Raw genomic sequence first — 6,000 nt, 5'->3', positions numbered from 1 at the left:
CAGATGGGACCCAGCGTGAGCTATGGGAACAGACAAGGAAGATGCTAACAGTAAATATTATTAAAGCACAGATGCTGTTTGCACTGTAGCTCTACAATTGGAACTGTCGTAATACAGTTCTGCTCTTGTTTTATACGTATATATGTTACAAATACACATATATTTATAGACAACAACAGCAGAACCTTATATTTGGCTAGATAGCAGAAATATGTATTTTCATGTCACAGATGTGAATAGTTCTCAAAAAATGCTGCATGTATTAGGCCAGGAAAGACAATCCTCAGTCTGGGCACCAGTTATCCTTTCCTGGTGAGGGACCAGGATGCTCCAGCATTCCAAAATCCTGCTTAGGAGGTGAGTCACTACCTTTACATTTCAAATTAATTTAAATGCAGTTCCTGCTTATTTGGTGTACTCGGTGCTTGGGCTTCTGTGTTCTCCTCTCACCTGCTGATGACAGCACTAATCCATCTAAGGGGAGGAAAAAACCCACAGAAAAATGCCAGTACTCAGATTTGTTTGGGATTTCATTAGTCATCAGAGGAAAGTGCAAAATCTCCCAGAGTGAAGGTACAATTTTGATTAGTCCTTAAATAATCAGAGAAAAACCTAACAAAATTTAAGTGCTATAAACAGTATTAGGATGCAGACACTGGAGATTAACTTCAGAGGTTTCAGTAAACAAGGATCTTAAGATTTATATTTCCTACACGCTTATTTTACTTCACCTTGCTTTTTTTAAAAATGTGTTGAAAGCCATGCAATGCTGAATTGCAATATGTTCCAAGTAACCTACTGTAGCACATGCCACTACCTTGTGTAGCTGTGTTCAGGAAACCTACCTGTACATATGACCTTGGGAATGTACTTGGCTGAGTCCCGTCATCTTGGGTTTATGTGGAGAAAAAGAAAGAAAGTAAACCCACCCCACCTGCCCTTGGTACTCTGTAGAGAATGACTAAAGTCATGGTCCCACAGTCCTTAAGTCTAGACTGAGCATTAGTGACCGCAAGCTTAGGTGAGGTATGAGCACATGTTTTTACAGCTATGCATTTCTGCTGAATTAGCCAGGGTGCCTGATGTGGTATTTATGCTGGCTGATAATATGGCTGCCCGACACGCGAGATTGAGTTACCTCCTAGCTTCGGCTCACTTGGTTGGTGCATTGCTCTTGTAATCGAGGGGCTGCACACATGCGTTGGGACTAACCGATGCAGCAGACATCTCAAGCTCACGGGCAGCTAGCGGAGAGGAGGCCCCTTGTGAACAACGCGCTTGGGCCCCACGGACCCATGCCTTCACACAGCTCTAGGGCAGACCCTCTGTGTCCGTAGTCAGCCCCATCTTTGAACGCGCCCTCTGGAAGATCAGCATGGAGAGGATGCCTTTGCATCTGCACTGCACTGCTGTCCAGAGCACACCCAGCTCTGTGGCTTTCCACGTCCTTGATCCCAGCTCCAGGGCTCAGTCTGCTGCCACATGAGGCCATTCTTAGCAAGGCCTGGGAAGGTTGCCATTTCCCAGCGGAATCTCGTGATGAAATTGTGTGTAAACAGGTTTTGCTGGGAGAAGCGTTGCCTCCTTTTCAGGGAAGGCATGCAGTGACCAAGGATACAAGCCTAGAAGAGAGAGCAAGAGAAGAGCCAGATGTACCACTAGGCTTTTGTTCCTCTGCTCATGAAACACCGCAGTCGAGGCTGAAAAGCACGTGGCTCTGACTCTGTGCAACACCTGCAGCCATGAGAAAAGCAATGCCTGTGCGGAGTGTCATTCTGGAAATATGGGAAGATCATCAGCGAAGGGAGAATGCCGAGGTGAAAAGGCAATGTTCATGGAGGTCTTTGCTGAGTCCATCTGGCAAAGCAGTAGAGCATCCTACGGTGCTCAATTTAGCATTGAGAAGGCGGCAGCCTTTTTCATTTGGAAGATGGCAGTTCCTGACTTGTATTACTCCATTTTTCCCAGCAGAGAGGTTTGGGGTAGGAATGCTGACATCTACGCCGTATGAATTAGGAGGCAATATTTACCTCTTGTAAGGTTCTTGGTCTATGCCACCTGTGGCTAATATGCATCAAAAAGTCACATACATCAACAGCCCAGGGATTTCCTTAGTTGCTAGGGTCATCACCGTATTCTCTGCCCTTTTCCAGTTCTTATTTTACAAGAAGTAGTTCTCTGTTGTACTGATGGCCATTGTGATTATAAAAAATGCTTTACTGTTATTGTTGACTACTTGATGACCCTGCCTCTACTGATCTTGCCTTTTAGGTCAGTACACTGCTGCTGATGGAAGCTTCTGAAGATGGATGGTCTACCCCTAACCCTTGATGACACTCTTTAGTTCTTGATGCACTTGCAAATGTAGTTATTTGCTGGGAATCTGGACTGTTGCCAGAATCTCTTCAAGTGTTATTTCTATGGTATCTGTACAATGGTGTTGGAATACATTTTTAGCCCCCTTAAGGGAAGCAGAGGGAAAAAATAGTCAAATTAAGCCTGATTGTGGCTCCCACACCAGGGTCCTACTTGCTTGCCATAGCCTAAGCAATATTTGTGGGATCAAAGAGGTGAATGGAAGATGGAAGCAGAAAGCCAACACAGCTACCGTTGCCTGCTAAAGATTTTTCTTCTGCCTCTGAGAACAGGCAATACCAAATTATAAGGAATATTCAGGCAGACCATTTCAGTGCTAAGTGCCTGCCTGCTGCTTGTGATTTTACTGATAAACATACCCCTGAGCTCCCACAGCCTTCTTCAGGGCTCATCTCTGACTATCCAGGTCCACACGCATTCATTCCCCCAACCCTGCCTGCCCTTTGCCACTCTCACCAGCAGCTCTACATATTCATTAGGCTCTTGACTTTCCCCCTCTAGGAATGGAAATAATAGAAACTTTTTGACAAATGAGGGAATAGTGTATTTGGTTCAGACAAACCAGTATTTTTATATATGGAGAAGATATTATCATCTAGTCTAAGAAAGTAAGTCTGTAGGTTTTTAGCAATGAAGAATAAGGGAAGAAATACAGAGAAATAATGCATAACAAGTGGCTTAAAGACAACATACTTCTCAGGGTTCCTACTAGAATTAAGAAGAAGTAAATTTTTTATTCACCTCTGAAGTGGTCTAATGACTGTTTAAAAGAACAGCAGAAAGCTGGGATGCTCTATGGAGACTATGAATTATAAATGTGAAAAATATCCCATAGCGAGAATTACTTTAAAGTACTCCAATGCATTTCAGAGAGATGCTTCAGAGAAATCGTAAAATACAGTTCTTACTCCAGAATTTTAGAGGTTTCCTAAATTGTGTGCTTAACAGTAGCCACTTTATATCTACTGGCTTAGGAACAGACTGGATCTTTGCAGGATTGAGGCTGAAGGCCATAGTTCTGCAAATGTTTATGCATGAGTAGAGAGTGAGGACTGAGTCCTAAAAATCACAGTATGCTGTGGGTGAGGAAAAAAATGTTGAGGAAAAGCAGAGGAGAGTGATATTTTTCAACCATAAATAATATGGTATCCTTCAAGACAACTCTTTCATAGAAGCTATGTGTTGAAAAGAAACTTCTATTTTCATGAGTGAATGGCATTTTAATATTAAAATATGGAAAAGAAAAATCTGTAGCCATTCAACAACCCTACAATGTTACTGAAAGAATATTTTAATTAAAAGCCTAGAGCATCTCCCATCCGCCTGCCCTGCTCCCATCCTGAAAAGCACTCTCCTTGCTTTTGTGAGCACAAGCAAATCAACACTCTGTTAGCACAAGGTAACTCTTGTTTGAATTGTGTACCCTGGAGATGCATAATGAGCGCAAAGGAACTGTTCCTAGGGGCGTTCAGATTCTGAGAAAGGAGAGAAATTAAAGTGCCCTGCATATGCGGTCTGGATCCCGTGAAGGTGGTGGGATAAATTAAAAATAAATCAATTTTGTGAATTTGAACTTGATACATAAAAGTCGGGCCATAAAACTATAATTTCCTTCACCCAATATTTTTTATAGCTGAAATTTCCATCTGTGGGGGAGAATTTTTATGGACAGAAGGCTAATGACATTCAGAAAAGATTCTATTACTTCCAAAGAGGTGCACTCAGAGCAGCATGTAGCGGTCCAAAGAAATTTCTGTGACTCCTCAGTATTAGAGATAGAAGAATATAAAATTTTTAAGTCCAGTAAATGAACCAGTAGTGAGAATAAATTTCAGACCAAGGTGAGGTGAAACAGAAATTGCCAAATTGTTTTGCAAAAACCTACAATAATAAGTTTAGTTGATCTGAAACCTTTAATTTTAGCTGAAGTACATTTTTTGTTTGTGGGAATTATTTAATCCCTTTTAACCTTTACTTGTTTAAGATTTGTGACACATCCAGAGGGAGAAAAAAATCTGACATAAGAATTCAGAACTTCATTTAGAAAATTCTAGAATATAGAAGCAAAATATATTGAAAATAAAATATAATTTTCTTTTTTTTTGAATACTTTTAAATTTTTTTTAGATTTTATATTCACTGATAAAATAAATATTGTGGATCTGTAGGAAAAGAAACAATGCATTTCTGATAACTGGATTTAATATTATAAAATCTTTTCACTTTCTTTGAAGCAGTCAATAAATCCATGCAGCTATTACTGGAATTTGCCAGAGCTTTCAACCCTGAGTGAAATCCTGGCCCTCTTGGTATCCACAGCAAAACACCGATTGACTTCAGGTTTTAACCCTACCACTGCATCTGCACATCTGAGTCAAAAATAGTAATTTATACATGACAATTAGGCTGATGAGAGGAGACAACAATTCAATTAAAGGAACTGATTGTTAGAGCAGCCAAGGGGAGGGGAAATTATTTTTTAATAAATTAACTTGCTAAATAATGGCACCTGCCATTGGTTACCTGGCTGGTGATTTCTATGGTAGATTTATTGACTTCAAGAGTCAGGCGTTAGAACCTTTACACAGCAAGGACCCAGCAGGCGCACAGGATGCGGAGAACGGACTCAAAAAATGTCAAGGTGGGGAAAAAAGCAGCTGCGGGGTTCCACATCCGATGCATAAGAGGATGGGCAGGCAGCTATGTCCCGTTGTGGGACAGCGCACCAGGCTGCTGCCTTATCCGTTCCACATCCTGTGGTTCCGTTCAGCCCCACAGCCGTGCTAAGGACTGCCTGGGAACTGCGAGCAAAGCAGGAGCTGCTCATCAGCTAACCCTGATTAACTTTAGGAGAAAGCATGCTTGTGCCATTGCTTTGCTCTGCTATACTTTTGTCTGAAGAAATTACCATTAGAATTACTGCGTAGTTTTTGATGGAGGGTCTAACTGATAATACAGTCCTAGTGGATTTGTTTGCTTAGTTAAACAAGTTCATGAAATCTTCTTCCCTTGAAGGTGAAGAAACAGCCAGCCTACAAATACAAGTCTGCCTTCCTACCCTTTACTTGTTCAAAGCTCTTTGTTCTGATTCACTGCTCTTTCCCTTACTCTGTACTGCAAACTATACTTCAAACAAACAGGTACACCTTCACCACCAATCCACCCCCTAATTCCTTTGGCTGTAGTCTGTGCCATTTAAGGCATCAGGTCCAAGAGGCATGGATATTAATTTGAAAGCAGCCAACATACGATACTTACTTTCCAAGAAGGCTGCCTATTGCAGGCAGTATTTAGAATTGCCCTCCCCTGCCTTCTCTTAAAACAGCCCTATTCCTGTCCTAGGGATCTCCTAGCCCAAACAGTGCAGCCCTCCCTATGGCTCATTACATCAGGGGCTTCTTAACAGACTCCAGTTCCCAACAAAACCAGAGGGCATTTAATTACTTCAGCCTGAATGAAAGGTGCTTAGAAATGCTTGTCTCCTAGAGGTGTGGATTGCTTCTAGACGGGGGTGCGTTTCTGTAGTGTAATCCCCACAGCTTGTGTTGGCTGCTTCAGGCCAGTGTAAGCTGGCTAGCTGGCCGCGTAGTGCCCTGGTGCAGCTGGAGAGGCACGCATTCGGCG

The sequence above is a fragment of the Buteo buteo genome, chromosome 4 (assembly GCF_964188355.1).
Source record: "Buteo buteo chromosome 4, bButBut1.hap1.1, whole genome shotgun sequence".
NCBI classification, from domain to species: domain Eukaryota; kingdom Metazoa; phylum Chordata; class Aves; order Accipitriformes; family Accipitridae; genus Buteo; species Buteo buteo.
This window is presented reverse-complemented; position numbering follows the sequence as displayed.